We start from the raw sequence: 16400 nt of genomic DNA, 5'->3' as shown, positions 1-16400 counted from the left end.
TCAGTCATTTCAATTATGTGCAGATCTTCATGACCTCACTGGGGTTTTCTTGGCAAAGATCCTAGAGTGGTTTACCATTTCCTTCTGCAGCTCATTTTACAGAGGAGGAAACTGAGGCAAACAGAATTAAGTGACCTGCCTGGGGTCACAAGGCTAAAAAGTGTCTGAGGCCATATTTGAACTCACAAAGATAAGTCTTCCTGACTCTAGGACCCATGCTCTATGGACTCCACCACCAAGCTACCCATAAGTGGGGCCTTAGTGACCATCTAGTCCAACTAAATCATTTACCAGCTGAACAAAACAAGGCCTAGAGAGAATATTTACCTTTCAAAAGATTCCACTGCCAGTAAACAACAGAGAAGGCACTGGAACCTGGGTGCTTCACCATGCTGCCTACCCTGCAAGGGATCGCAGTGTTTAAGCAGAAAGTTTCTTTTTTTTTTTTTTCAAATTTAATTTCATTATTTTTCTGAATAACAAAATTTTATTTTTTCTACTTCCCATATACCCCCAATGAACAATTAAAAGAGAGAGAAACCCTCTTAACAAATATGCACAGTGAAACAATACAAATTCCCATGTTTGCCACATCCTAAAGAGTTGACATTGTTTATTTTAAGTCCATCACCACTCTGGCAGGACCATGCTTAATTTTCAGTCCTCTGGCACTGCACTTTGTCTTTGTGTTGATCAGAATTCTACAGTCTTTTCAACTTGTTTTTCTTTATAATACTGTCATTGTATAAATTGTTCTCCTAGTTCTGCTTACTCCAGCATGCCTCAGTGTAGTCAGGTCTTCCCATCTCCTCTGAAACTATTTCTTCATTTCCTATGATGTAAAAATATTCCATTATGATATATGGTTCATATACCATTTGCTCAGTCCTCAACTGGTGAGCACCCCCTTATTTTTCCAGTTTTTCCTACTATGAAAAGAGCTGTTATGTTTAAATATTACATGTAAATTATATATTATATAATATATTCATTTATTTTATAAATATTTCCATTTATGTTTATTTTATATAAAATAGTTCATATTTATATTATACACATTCTTTTATATATAAATACCTATATAAAAATGTTTTTGTATATATGGGTCCTTTTCCTTTTTCTTTGTTCTCATTGGGGTATGGGCCTGGCAGTGCTAAAACACAGAGTCAAAGCATATCCACAATTTAATGATTTTTTGGGAATAGTTCCCAACTGTTGTCCAGAATGGCTGGACCAACTCACAGTTCCAACATTAAAAATGGCATAATAATAATAGCAATAATAATCATAATAATAGCTAACATTTGTATAGTGCTTACTAGGTGCCAGGCACTGTGCTGAGCTCTTGGCAATCATTATCAGCACTTTAGTATACCTGTTTTTCCTCAGCCCCTCCAACATTTATCATTTTCTTCTTTTGTCACCTTTGACAATCTGATGGGTATGAGGTGGAAGGAACCTCAGAGTTCTCTAATTATTAGTGAATCTGAGCATTCCTTCATATAGCTATTGATAGCTTGGATTTGTTTCTTTGAAAACTGCCTGTTCATATACTTGGACCATTGATCTATTAGTGACTTTGGTAGATCAATTCATTGCGCTATTTGATATTCATCTAAAATTTGGCTGCTATAATCTGAGCTTAGAGACCCATGTATCATCATCTCCACTAGGGACTGAAATGAGCCAACACAATCATAATGCCTCATTTACATGAAGAGAGGTTAGTTGGCATCTTCTTGACTTCTCTTCAAGTGGGAATTTCATGATTTGAAAAGTGGCAGGAGAGTTTGGGCTGGGAAGTACTATGAAAAAGAGAGTTACTTTTGTATCTATTCACTAACATAATCTCTCAAAATACATAAACAAACTAACAAAGGGTTCCAAAAAGTGGTGTGATAAAATGCTCCCATGATAGTAATAAAGCCTGTAATTTAAGGTCTGTCTCCTAGTGAATTGTTAATGGTTATCAGCTCCCGGAGTAAAGTACAGGTAACAATGGTGGTGCTTGTAGTGATTCTGGTAATGGCAGTAGGGATGGCAGTGGTCCTGATGGTGAAGAACTATTGGTGGTAATTGTGTAGATGATGGTGAGACTGATATTGGTAATGGTAGTGGGTGCCAGTGTTAGTAAGAGGAGGAATGGTGATGGTGGTGGTGATGAGAGCAGTAGTAGGCATAAGGCTGGTAATGGTGCTAGTGAGGGCAGTGATGATGGTGGCAATCATGGCAGTGAGTGGGTGTGGAGTGGCAGTGCTAGTGCTAGGGGAATGGTCATACTTACATCTTACATAGGGAAGATGGTTACTGTTGCTGAAATAATAAAAACAGAATGGGGAAGGAAGAAGGCAAAAAGAGCAAAGTAAAAGTACACAGCAGAGAACAAAAGAAAACTTACAAAGAAGCAAAGAAAAGATGGACAGCTCTGAACAGAATGTGTAGTATTTATGATATAGGCTTTCTTGAAATAGAAATTTATTGCTGTGTATTTTGAATCCTCTTTTATGTTCTGCTGTGCACGTGGCAATGCTTTTTTTTTTCTTTTCTCATTTTGTATTTAAGTCTCAATATTTTTTTTCTTTTCTTATTGCATATTTAAGTTTTTGTTTAAATTTAAAATTTTTAAAAAAGATAAAAAAAAGAAAGAAATAGAATAAGACATAAAGCCAGAAAGAACTGGATTTATAGCCATGGACCAAAATTTACTAACTATGCAATGTTGGGCAAATTACTTAATCTGTCTAAACTTCATTCTCCTTCTAATCCTTCCAGTCCATAACCATGATGTCACCTTCAACTCTACCCTTATCCCATATATTCCTTCCCCATCTCCCCTCTCACCCCACATGTTCAATTGGTTGCCACATTTTGTTGCTTTCTTCATATTGTCTCCTTCATAATTCACTTCTCTACACTCACATGACCATCACTGTAGTTGAGCTTTTCATCACCTCTCACCTGAACCATTACAATAGCCTTCTAATTGGTCTCCCTCTTCCACCCAGCTACCAAAGTGTCTGATCGTGTTATTCCTATTCTCAATAAACTCCAATCCCTATTACTTCTAGAAACAAATTAAACCCCAGCTTGCATTTAAAATTCTTCAAAACTTGGCCCCTTCCTATGCTACCATTCTTCTTACACATCACTCCCCTTCCTAAACTCTCCGGTTGAGTCACAGAGTCCTACATCTCTGCAGTTGTTCTTCACCCACAGCAGCTTTCCCCCATGCCTGGGATGTACCTCCCCTCTTTGGGGTCACAAAGAGTCAGACACAGCTGAAACAACTGAACAACAAACCTCTATTGATGCAGATTAAATCTCATTCATTTGAGAGATGGGAAATGGCGTACCAAGTTCAAGGAACTACAAATAGGCCAGTGTTTCTGGAATGAAGAGTTTGTAGAGGAGAGTAAGATTAAGAAGATCGAAAAAGGAGGAAGGGGCCAGATTATGAAGAATTTTAAATGCCAAACAGAAGGGTTTATATTTGATCCTGAAGATAATAGGGAGGTAACATGACTGAGGTGAGAAGATAACCATTTGTTTGGTGAAAGAAGAATGTCTCTTGGACTTTTTCTGGAGTATAGTGCATAGCATGCAAAAGGTTGAAAACCATTGTTCTATAATAACTAGGAAAGGCAAAAGCCTTAGGTAGAGGACTACTATGAATGTTTCACTAAAGAAGATGGAAAACCTTAAGTATGTCTCAGGCAGCCCCTCATATGAGTGAAAATATTTTATAGTACCTAGATGGTAGCAGTACAGAAAAAAAAAATACATACCTTTTAAAATGATAAACTGTCAGCCTTTTTAGGGATGGAAGAGGGAAAATGTTGTTCTAAAGATTTCATTAAATTTCACTTTTGCCTGACTGTTGTAATAGGTCCTAAATCAATTCTCTGATTATGAATTGCTGATTGTAATCCTGCCTATTATTTTAGCCTTTTTTTGATGGAAGTGGAAAAAAGTATTTTAACTTGAGGTGATAGGGAAATATGATTGCAGTTGATGGTAAGTAAAGGTAAAGGAAGTGATTGCTAAATGTTTTGAGATCTACGACAAAAAAACATACCATTCTTGGTGAGAAAATGCTTTCATTTTCTACAATCAGCACAAAGACATCAATAGACATCAAGCTGCAGATGAATTCTATCACATCCTATGTGTTCTGCCTGCTGGTAGACCTTAGATCAATGTTTCTCAGCCTATTACCCCCAAGGACACAGCCCTTACCTCAAGCTACAGTCACTGAAACTCAATCAACCACACACACCTGTCTGCAAAAGGAGTCAAACCACGGAACAGAATCATACGACATTTAAAGCAAAAAAGTTCTTTGAGATCCTCTAGTCCAAACACCAGATTTTCAAGATGAAGACATTAAGAACAAGAGAAGTGAAATGATGTACCCAATATGGCACAGGTAACTAGCGTCAGACCAAAACTAGACCCCATTCCAGGGCTCTTTCCATTCACGGGACTCCCCCCTGTTTCCTTCCTGTTGCTCCTACTTTCTATTCTCTTTCTTTGATATATTGAAACATCATTTCCCTCAGAAAGAAACCAGCCAATCAATCAATAAGAATTTATCAAGTACCTACAATGTGCCGGGCACTCTGCTAGGTGCTGGGGATATGAGCACAAGAAATGAAAACAATTCCACTCCTAAAGGGTATACATTCTAAGGGCAGGAGACAAGTACGTATAAAAATACAGACAGCATAAAATTAGTTAATATTATGAGAGTGTGTGTGTGTGTGTGTGTGTGTGTGTGTGTGTGTGTGTGTGTGTATGTCTATGTGGTTTGAAAGGGAAGGCACTAACATTTGGGAGAATTGAGACTGGTTTCATGAAGAAGATGGTGCCTAAACTGCTTCTTAAAGGAAAGGGGACAGAGGTAAGGAGAAAATACTTTCCAGGTATGGGATATTACCAGTGCAAAGGCACAGGTATGGCAGTGTCCTAAGTGAGGAACAGAAAGAAGGCTATTCACTGGAACACACATGGCAGGAAGGGGAGTAACAGCCAAGGACTTTAGCAAACTGTGTATAGAATGGGGCAGAGAAGAGAGGAACTTTGAGACAAGGAGACTAAAGGCTGTTACAATAATGTGGGTGAAGGGTGATGACAGTCTGCACTAAGGTGGTATCTGCATGAGTGAATAGAAGGAACTGCATGCAAGAGATATTGTTAAACTAATAAGTTTGAGCAAATAAGTAATTTTGTCTATTACAAGTACCCAAATTAACTATAAAAGACATATGAAGAAAGAACAGATAAATAGAAGTAAGTATAGAATAACTGTACATATATACCTATTTGTGTCTAATGGCCATTTTTAAGAGGAGAGGGAAGGAAAAAAAAAGAAATTTATGTGATAACTTTATTATATATTTAAAGGGAATAGCAAGTTGTACATAATAGATTTGCGATTTTACGTGCGATCATATTTTTTATTATACAATGTTATGGAAATGCTTGTTTTATTCCATAAATTAAAAAGAAAAGAAAGGGAAAAAAAAAGAAACTAGCAACATCAAGATTTGGCATTTGATTGAATATGTTGGGTGAGTGAGAGTAAAAGTCCAAGTTAATGCTGAAGTTGTATACCAGAGGTACTGGAAGGATGGTGATGCCTTGACAGAAACAGGAAAGTTTGGAAGAAGAGAGAATTGAGGAGAAAAGAAAGAAAATCAGTTCAATTTTAGACATGCTGAAATAAAGATGTTTGGACATCCCATTCGAAATGTCCAATAGGCAACTGTTGATATAAGACAAAATCTCAGGGAAGAGACTGAACTCTTGATACGTGGATCTGGGAGTCATCTGCATAGAGATAATAGTTAAATCCATGGGAGTTGATGAGGTTACTAAGACAGAATATAAAGGGAGAACAGAAATGGATTGAGGAAAAACTTCAGGGAGCACCCACAGGTCGGGGGAAAAGAGATCCAGAAAGAACAGTCAGCCCCCTTACCTCCCTCTCTAACTCTTCACCCTTCCCTTTTTCTCCCTTTTCTTCTCCCCTTCCTTCTTCCTTCCCTCCCCTTTTCTCCCCTCCCTTCCCCAACCTATATGATGCCATGGTGGAGACAGCCGAGGAGGCCATGGAGCCCACCAAAGTGGACATCATGGAGCTGTGCCAGGATGTGTTCTCCAAGATGGCCACGTACCTGACAGGCGAGCTGACAGCCACCAGTGAAGACTATAAACTTCTGGAAAATATGAACAAACTGATGAGCTTAAAGTATCTAGAAATGAAAATATTGCAGCAAACATAAGTAGAAACCTAAAGGACTCAAACCAGAAATCTGCAACACTTCAGCCTTATCTGGATCAGATCCTTTAACTGAGGAGCAAGTAGGAGCTCTGGAGCAGGCAGCTTACAAGTTGGATGCCTATTCAAATAAACTAGAAGCAAAGTACAAGAAGTTAGAGAGGCGATGAAAGAATTCTTTAGCACAAAGACTTTAACTACAAGAATGTTTCATTAGAGCTGAAATAAAAGTGGGATGGAACTTAGCACTATGCTTCAGTTCCTAAAAGGAAGCGGTGCTGCTGATCCAAGGAGAATCCCAGCCCCCACCCCTGGTGGGGTAACTGGCCATCCCTTGATGTTTCCTAACCTTGTAGCCCCTGGAACCTCATCTTATCGTGTGCTTCATTGTGACCCCTGGCCCAAAGCTCAGAAATCAGGATCAACCCCATCTAGAGCAGACACAGATAAGAGGCTCTGTCTCTCTGTCTCCTCCCTTCTTCCCTCTCCCTTAGAGCTCCACCTTGGACTTTCTGTTCTGAATGTGCCCCCCCACCCATCCACTTCGTAACCTGTTCTTGAAGTTAAATAATAAATGCTGACTTATGACCCTCAAAAATAAAAAAAGGAACAGTCAGATAGATAGAAGGTAAAGCAACAGAGAGTAGCAGCATCAGAAAAACCCAGAGAGGAGAGGGTGGTCAACAACATTAAAGGCAAGGGTAAGTTGATAAAGATTGAGACTGAAAAAAAACCTATCAGATTTGGCATTAAGGGGTCAACTTTGGAGATAGTTTCATTTGAGTGATGTGGTCAAAAGCCAGATTGCAAAAGGTTAAGGAGTGAGAGGAAAGGTAGTAAAGGCAGAAAGTGTAGACAACTTTTTCAAGGAGTTTGACGGAGAAAGGGAGGAGAGAAGCTAGGTAGTCCAGGGGATAGAGTTCAAGGACTTGCAGTCAGGAAGACCTGAGTTCAAATCTGGCCTCAGACACTTACTAGGTGTGTGACCCTGGTCACTTAACTCTATTTGCCTCAGCTCCCTCATCTATTAAAATGAGCTTGAGAAGAAAATGGCAAATCACTTCAATATCTTTGCTACCCCCCCCCAAAAAAAGAGAGTCACAAAGAGTCAGACACAACTAAACCACCACAACAACAAAAGCTTGAGGAGATGGGAGTTCCAGTGAAGATTTTTTTTTAAGGATGGGGGATGGCAGGCATGTTTGAAAGTGCTAGGAAAAGAACAAGTCGGTGGGGAAAAATCAAAGATTTGAAAGAAAGGAGGGATGATTGAGGATATAATCTGCAGGAGAAGACTGGAAGGGATGGTATCCAGTACATATGCAGAGGGGTTGGCTTTGGTAAGGCAAAGAGACAGCACTTAATTGGAAAACGAGGAAAATGAAGAGATAGTGGAAAATTACATTGAATGTTTTTGAGATGAAGAGAACAAGAAGAAAAGGAGCTCACATTGAACAGCCTCAATCTTTTCAGTAAAGTAAGAGGAAAGTCTTCAACTGAGCAGGGAGAGAATAAGGGGAGGAGGAAACAAATGTTTTGGAACAGCTTCTGTGAGGAGTAAGATAGGGAATCAATTAGGGAAGGATTTTTTTAACTGCTTTGCTGCAGTATGGGCTCAGTTGAGGATCAATAACACAAATTTGTAATGTATCCAGACAACACGGTTGAGGCATTCTCTCTAGCTTCATCTAGGAGCTCAAAAGTAAGGGCAGAAGAGGCAGATATGGGATTACTTCCTGTATTACTTCCAGGGCTAAGAGTTGGCAAAAGAAAAGAAGCAACAGGACAGAGAGGCAAGAAACTCAAGGGCAAAGGACATTGTAGAGTGAAATGGCTAATAACTGAGTTGAGGCTGGAGAGAAAGGAGGGTGAAGTCATGGCAAGGGTAGTGGCCTGAGAAAATATGAAAGGGTGAAGGGAATGGATCACAAGAGGGCAAAGAACAGGTTTAGGAGGAGTGAAAGATAGGGGGAAGTGTAAGGGTAGAAGCTTATGGTCACATAGCAGAATTTCAGAGCTTCTAATTAGAGAAATGGAATGTGTGTCTTTAATGAAAAGATCTAGTCTGTGACCATCCCAATATGTGGCCGAATGGACTGAAGGACCAGGTCATGGGATTTAAGGAGGTTGAGGAAATAAGAGGTTAGGAAGTTTAAGGGAATATCTGCATGAAGAAAGCCCCCAAGAATAAGGGCAGGGGTGAGGAAAAAGAAGATAATGATCCAATGATCTGCTGAACTTCTTGAGAAAGAAGGGAGAATGACCTGAGGATTGCTATACTAGAGCTACCATAATTTTGATGGGTTAGAAACACCAAATTGTGTAGAGTTCAAAGGAAGAAGGTTACTAAGTGAAGGAGGCAAAGAATGGGAGAGCCTAGTGATGACAAAGAGGAAAAAGTATTCCCCAGTGATGGGGGAGGGAGGAGAAGTGGGCAGAGAAGGTGTAGATAATGCTGGAGAAGAAAGCCAAGAATGCAGTGTCATCAGAGGAAAGCCTAATCTCTATAAGGGCTAATAGATAGAAAGGATGTGGAAGAAAGAAGTCAAGGATGAAGGGGAGTTTGTTCACTATGAAACAGGAATTGCAGAGGGCACAGTGGAGAGGGAGGGAGGGGAGAAAGTAGAGAATAAGCATTTACTAAGCTCCTACTATGGGAGAGATGCTTAACACATTTTATCTCAGTTGATCCTAATAACTACCCTGTAAGGTAGGTACTATTACGACCCCCCTTTTACAGTTGAGGAAACTGAAACAGACAAAGGTTAAGTGACTTGCCCAGGGTCACACAACTAGTAAGTGTCTGAGGCCAGATTTGAACTCAGGTGTTCCTGATTGCAAGCCCAGTGCTCTATCTACTGTACCACCTAGCTGCCTTCCACCACAGAAGAGGCAAAGTTGAACTGAACACAAATGGAGTAAGGTTGAAGGGCATGGGAATGAAAGGAGATGAGAAGAGGGCAAAAGGCAGATCTGTACTAACAAGTCAGATTAAATTACATGGATACAGAAAGAAACAGGAAATGCCATAGAGGAAATAGTGGATGACAGATGGGGAAAGAAGCTCATAGTCTAAAAGGTTTTGCAGAGAGCACAGAGGTCTGTTCATTCTGGTGCCTGGATCTTGCTTTGGCCAGAGGTATGGTAGCCCTACTTTCCTCCTCTAAGCCTAGTGGTGGAGGGGAGGGAGCATATTCAATGCTCTAAAGACAAAGGGCACTAATTCACAACTGGGCTTGGGTTTGGATTCGGCTCTGGGACTATCAGGTACAAGTAGCCCTTCTCTCCTCTTCTGGGGTGGCCAGTAGAAGGTAAGTAAATATATGTTAAGGTTCACAAAACACTTTATACCTTTTTATCTCATTTAAGCCCCACAATAACCCTGCGAAGCTGCAATTATCCCCATTTTGCAAATGAGGAAACTGAGACTGAGAGAGGCTGTCACTTGCCCAGGGTCACACAACTAGACAGAAGCTGGTGCTTGATTCAAACTTCGGTCTGCCTGGTTCCGAGTCCAACACTGTATTCACTGTGCCACCTAGATGCCCTAATATAGCTTTTAATGGGATGGGATAGGTAGTATAGGCAGCATTGAGTGTATTAAATAATTCCTGCTGTGATACTGCCATTAGTTTAGTACAGGCCCTCACCATGTCACACCTGGATTATTGGAATAACCTGCTAGTGGATCTTCCTGCCCAAGTCTTTCTCACTCCAATCCATCCTCCATTCAGCCACTAAAGTTCTTTTCCTGAAGTGTGGATCTGATGAACCCCAGCTGCTACCTATTGCCTCCAAGATCAAATACAAAATGCTTTGTTTGGTTTCCTAAGCCCTTCATAACCTAAGCCAGGAGTGGGCAACCTGGAGAGGGCCTCTAGGCTACATGTGGCCCTCTAGGTCCTTAAGTGCAGCCCTTTAACTGAATTGGATTCCATCCAAGGACCTAAAGGACTACAGGGTTTCCCACCCCTGATGTAGCCCCTTCCTACCTTCCCAGTCTTCTTACACTTTCCCTGACATGTACTCTTCTATCCAGTGACTCTGGCCTTCTGGTTGTTCAGCAAACAAGATCTCTGGGCTCCAGGAATTTTCTCTGTCTATCCCACAGGCCTGGACTGCTCTCCCTCCTATACATGGACTGCTCACTTCCCTGTCTTCATTTAAGTCCCAACTAAAATCTCACCTTCTACAGAAAGCTTTTCCCAACGCTCCTTAATTCCAGGGCCTTCCCTCTGTTAATTATTTCTGTGTTTATCTTGTCTGTAGCTTGTTTTTTATGTGGTCTTCCCACTTAGAATGTAAGCTCCTTGAAGGCAGGGGCTGTCTTTTGCCTCTTTTTGTATTTCTAGCAGTTAGCACAGTGCCTGCCACATATTAAGCCTTTAATAAATATGGATTGATTTTGACAGTTACAGATCATGTGCATTAAAAGTACAGGAAATTAAATGAGCAAATACTTAGAGGTTAAAACCATGGAGACTTTTTGAGAGATAGCAAGGAGTACAGTTTGATTGAAAGAGGAAGTAATGTGAAATAAACCTGAAAAAATATGTTGGAATTAGGTTGTGGAGGGCCTTGAATGTGGGAGGATTAGCAATGGAGAGTCTTTGAAAGTTTTTGCACAAACAAATAGGGCAATTTTTGTTACTACCTCATTAAATTTCATATGCATTCTTAAAAACCTCTACATAACTGGTTTATAATTTCATATGTTTCTTTCTTTGTTCTTGGTAAATTGAAATATTTGTGTTACATTTCAGTATAAAAAGAAGTTCATAATGAAAAAAGAAAGGAAAAAACTTACGAGCAGGACCATGGTGTTAGGAAAATTATGCCTTAGGAAGATTAATCTGGCAACAGCGTTTTGGCTGGATTTCAGCGTTCGTAGTGACTAAAAAACATGGAAGGACACTATTGCAATCATTCAGGTGGGAAGTCAGGAGGGTCTGAACTGGAGGAGACAGAGAAAATCTTAAGTTGGGGATGGATTTGTGTGATACTGAGAGGTTAGAATTAGTAATTAGTAATTTTGGACTGTGAGGGAGAGAAAACAAAGGCAACATTGAAGTTTCTGGCCTAGACAACTAGGGGAAAGGTGTTGCCATTAACAGAAATAAGTCAGGAAGAGGAGCTAATTTTGGAGGAAGAGTGATGACTTCAGTTTTAGATAGGTTGAGTATGAAAAACTTCTAGACAGAAATGTCCAGGAGGCAGCTGGAAAACTGAGGTTCATCTTTCATACATACTTGTTCTCCATTAATCCAGTGCTGAGGGTTAGTTTAGGCAAAATTGTGAAGCAGGTGAAATTTGTTTTCAGACTTCCTCCAGTTAAATGCATTTCAACAAGCATTTTATTAAGACCTCAAGTGTGGGCAAGGCACTGTGCTTGGCGTAGGGAGTACTGACAGCAAAAGTAACCAACATTCCCTGCCCTCAAGGAGCTTACATTCTACCAGGGGAGACAATCAACATGTAATCAGATGAGTAAATCCCAGGTGACTGGAGGGTGGAGAAAGCATTAAAAAGTAGCTTGAATTTGGTCACTAAGAGATCATTAGCAACTTTGGAGAGAGCAGTTTCCATGGAATGATAAAGTCAAAAATTGGATTATAAGGGAATTGATAAGAGAGTGAGAAGGAGATACTGGGAGGGGGTTGGTACCTATTGTAGATGGCCTACCTATACTTCAAGTCCCACTAATATATGATCTTCTCCATGAAGTCTGGCCTGATAGGGGAGATGGGTTGCTTTAGTGGAAGGAAACCATTTGAACTTAGAAGCAGAAGAGATAGGATCAAACCTTGTTTCTATAGAAGAAACTACCTGTGTGACTTTAGGAAAATCATTTAACTCTCCAAGGTCATTCCCCTTGATGAGGGACTCGGTGATCTCCAAAACTCTTCCAGTTCTAATCTCTATGTCCTACCAGTAAGAAATTGTCTCTCTTCTGAAATCTCATAGCAACCTATTGATGCTTATCTTATGCATTTGTTGTTCAGTCACAACCAACTCTTCATAACTCTATTTGGGGTTTTCTTGGCAAAGAAGCTGGAGTAGTTCGACATTTCCTTCTCCAGCTCATTTTATAGATGAGGAAACCAAGGCAAACAAGGTTAAGTGACTTGCCCAGGGTCACACAGTTAGTGTCTAAGGCTAGATTTGAACTCAGGAAAATGAGTCTTCCTAACTGCAGGCCTGGCACTCTATCCACTGCAAGATGTCTGGCAGGATGCAGTGAATGACCTGGTGCCCAGACCTCAGTCGTCTATCTTGATTTTTGTCTTGCCGCTGGACTTTAAGGACTCTGAAGATGAGAATAAGGCTGATGAATTTGCACAGCCCTGCCTTACTTAAATCCAATTCACCAAGTCATCACCCTCATGAAGTCATTGGTCTTCTTCTAGAATAAAGGCTGCCCAATATTCACTTATCATATCCTATTTTGTATTAATTAATTGAGTACTTGCCAATCTTCTCTCATTAGCTTGTATGCTCCTTGAGAAAAGGAACTATCTCATTATCTTTGTATAAACTCTCTTGCCTAGTACAGATCCTTGCCCAAGTAAACAATTAGCAAGCATTTGTTGAATCCACATAGCAGTGGTAGTGTTGGGTGGTGATCAGGGTCCTTCAGGCACTCCTATTTGCCCTAACTCAAAGTCCTGGCCCTTTCCTTTGTGGCAGTTGCCTCTGCCTGCATTCCTGCTCCATAGACACAAGCATCTTCTACTCATCCTATCAGAAGCTAAGTTCCTGGACTCACTGAACTGACTTTTAAAGTTCACCTGAAGGCATGGCCAATCATTCCTCATCCTATAGCTGCTCCTTCCCTTCTCACTCCCTCTCAGGGCTCATTTTAACCTCATAAAGGAATCACCTGGCGTGGCCACATTTTTACAGTTACTTTAACACCTCATTATTCAGTCACTTTTTTACAGTTAAGTTTGTGCAAGAGCAGTTCCTTTACAAATGAACCAAATATTTCCCAAGAATTTGAAATTAAGCCCAACTCAACTTGAAAAGTTTGTGATTTTTTAAAAAATCTCTTGATATGTGCATCAACCAAGCAAAATACTTGAGACATTGAGACAGAGTTTCATCAGATGGATAACTCCTTTCACCATTTTAGGTCTTAGAGAGTTTAAGTGATTTGTCAATGGTCACACAGTAATTATCAGAGGTAGGATTTGAACTAAAGACTTCTGACCCTACATCCAGCATTCTACCTACTATACCTTAGGTATCAAATGTATGGCTCACAAACCACATTGTAGCCCACAAAACTCCTAATCACTGCTTAGGCCAGATTAAAATGGAAATGGGAAATGTTTAAGAAAATAAATTAAAATCCAATAGGAACAAATAATGTTAATATGTGGTTTTCTAAGTCAACACATAGTGTGCAGTGATCTTTATGTACAATGTAGTGGTCCCTTTTTCTATATGAATTTTACATTACTGCACTGTACCATTCTCAGTGTAGCTGAGTGGCTCAGTGGATAGAATGCAAGGGCCTAGAGTTCAATTCAGCCCCAGACACTTACTTGCTGTGTGACCCTGGACAAGTCACTTAACCCTGTTTGCCTCTGTTTCCTCATCTGTAAAATGAGCTGGAGAAGGAGACAGCCAAACCACCCCACTATCTTTGCCAAGAAAACCCCAAATGGGGGTCACAAAGAGTCGGATTTGATTGAAAAAATAACTGAACAACAACTACACCATTCTACACACTGAAACAAATTTATACTCAGAAAATACTAGATCATTTGAAGTCAGAAAATCATTGATATCTCATGGGAGAATTTATTCTTCCAGATTTACAGATGACTGGTAAAGTTCGGTATACTCTAACTGAACATTCAGGATTATTCAAATGAAATCAATCTCTTGAACTTTTTAAAGTTCGCTATTGTGAATATTTGAAATAACTATATTTCAACATACTTGGCTATAATAAGGTAAATATCCATAAAGTTAATCCTATTTTCCCCTATCCTCATAAAATGAGAACTTCCCCCCCACTCCCACCCCCACCATTAAAAGAGTCCCTCTGGTCTTGAAAGCAGAGCTTGATGGGGTGGCTGATACCATGGTATGCTGGTTATTGTATTACTAGTGTAACAAGGATTACCCTGGCCCCCAGCGCCTGAAGGCCAGGTTTATTACATCTCGCCCTTCCCCAGGATTTTTGGGTGCCCTTACATGGGTTTAAAGTGTCTAGGCTTTTTGCCATTGGCTCTAGTCCTAGATGGTCTTCCTCCCCAATGTGGGGGAGGGTGAATCCCCTGCACCCCCATTCAATTTAACCTCCAATAGTAGGATTTTCTTTCACAAAGGAATATTTACTTCAAAAGTATAATATGAAATATACAAACATACTCCCCAACACATGGAGCTTATATAATCCTGTCCTCTTTGTACCACCTCATACACTGGGGACTGGAGGAGGATTAGTTTCACAGCTCAGCTCAGTTTCTATATAGCACAGTCCCAAGATCTAAGTGTAAAGCCCCCTTTGGGTTTGAGTGCCAGCCATCCTGGTTTCTCAGAGTTCTACTGGATTGGCTGGCTAAAACATGCAGCCTGGAATCCTGGCTTCAAGGTCACCATGGCTCAACGATTCCAGATTCAGAGAAGATTCTACCTCCTGCACCTGAAACTGAGGACCAATGAAACAGAACAAACAGAAATCCTAGGCCCATGATTTGGGGCAACAGGGACTAAAAGGGGAGTGGGGGAGGAAGTAGCACTTCCTCCTTCACTGGGGAAGTTCATAGCTCCAATGCTGTGGGTAAGTCTTCACCCTTTCTGGTGTCTGAGTAGAAAAAAAAATGCACGGGAAAGAAAGGTAGAGACCATCTTAGCCTGGCAGTTTTAAAGACATAACCTATGCTGACCATACAACCAACTGAAGGAGGCTAGCCCCATCCATGTAGAATGAAGGATGTCTTCTCCCAGAAGCAGGGGGCCTCCAGGTTAGGTGATCTGGGCATGTTCCAAAGCCCTAGTTTCACTAGGACTGTTTTTAGGCCATTGTCCAGCCCTAGGATCTCCCTCTACTGCTGTCTTTCATAGCTCCCTCTTCCTCAGGCAGTTAATTTATCTGAAGTCTAGTCAACCTCAAAATCCTGACTTGCAGCTCATAGAATTTTCCCCCATCTTTTTTTATGAATATGTACAAGGCCTAATGAATATTTACAATGTCTAAAACTCCACAACAATATCAATATCCAATCTATGTTGCCACATAGCTGATGTTCAGCCTGCAAATTCCTTCAGTTCTTTGCGAGCTATAAAAATGAATCATTACTCTGTTTATAATCCCTTAAGTTCAAAATTCTACTGAAGTTGACAAGGTTCTTATGTTCATTTTCTAATGTAGCCAAGCTCAGTTTTGATATGATTAAAAGAGCTTAAATTGACTTATCGTGAAAAACTATTCCAGTGTATTTTGTCTCTGTTGCCAAACATCTGCTGATTAAATCAGAAAATCATTGTTTTGAAAACTCTGTTGAGCACCTATTGCGTGTGGCAGAAAAGAATAGGGAGAGAAAGAAATATTCTAGTCCTCCCTGGTGTCCCCCTCTCTACCCCAGCAATGAATTCCTTCCAAACCTCTAATCGATGCCACATGACTCTGCAGTCATTAATATATTGCAATGGATTTCGGTTCAATTCAGCAAACACTTATTAAGCACATCCTACGTACAAGTCACTGTGCTAAGCTTATATAGTTTGCCAATTGTCTCATGCATGATAATATTGTCTCCCTAAGTTGCTAGCTCCTCATTGCTGAAGATGATGCTTTTAATTTTCTTATAGTAGAATTTTTTTTACAGTAGAAAGCTTAGTACTAGACACATAGTACGTCCTAACTAAATGTTGGTTGCTTGTGTGTGGGCACTGGTAAAAACCCCTTTTCAGGCCTTTGCTGGCCATGTCTTCATACGCAAGGGCCAGAAATGCCATTGAGCTGGTGGAAGAGACAATGTCCTTGTCCTATCAGCTGTACTCTCTTGGACTGGACTCCAACATAATCATGCTCCTAGGAAACTCATTATCCTGGAAGACTGCATCAGCTTTGGTACTCCTACCTCATTAGCGCCCTCAATACCCT

General features: G+C 40.4%; 1 pseudogene; it reads left to right on the top strand.

Moving 5' to 3' along the window:
* The first annotated feature begins 5808 nt into the window (after positions 1-5808).
* On the top strand, positions 5809-6689 carry LOC110211133 (biogenesis of lysosome-related organelles complex 1 subunit 2 pseudogene; annotated as a pseudogene).
* Positions 6690-16400: the final 9711 nt, after the last annotated feature.

The sequence above is a fragment of the Phascolarctos cinereus genome, unplaced genomic scaffold (genome assembly GCF_003287225.1).
Source record: "Phascolarctos cinereus isolate Bilbo 61053 unplaced genomic scaffold, phaCin_HiC Scaffold_1;HRSCAF=81, whole genome shotgun sequence".
NCBI classification, from domain to species: domain Eukaryota; kingdom Metazoa; phylum Chordata; class Mammalia; order Diprotodontia; family Phascolarctidae; genus Phascolarctos; species Phascolarctos cinereus.
This window is presented reverse-complemented; position numbering and strand designations above follow the sequence as displayed.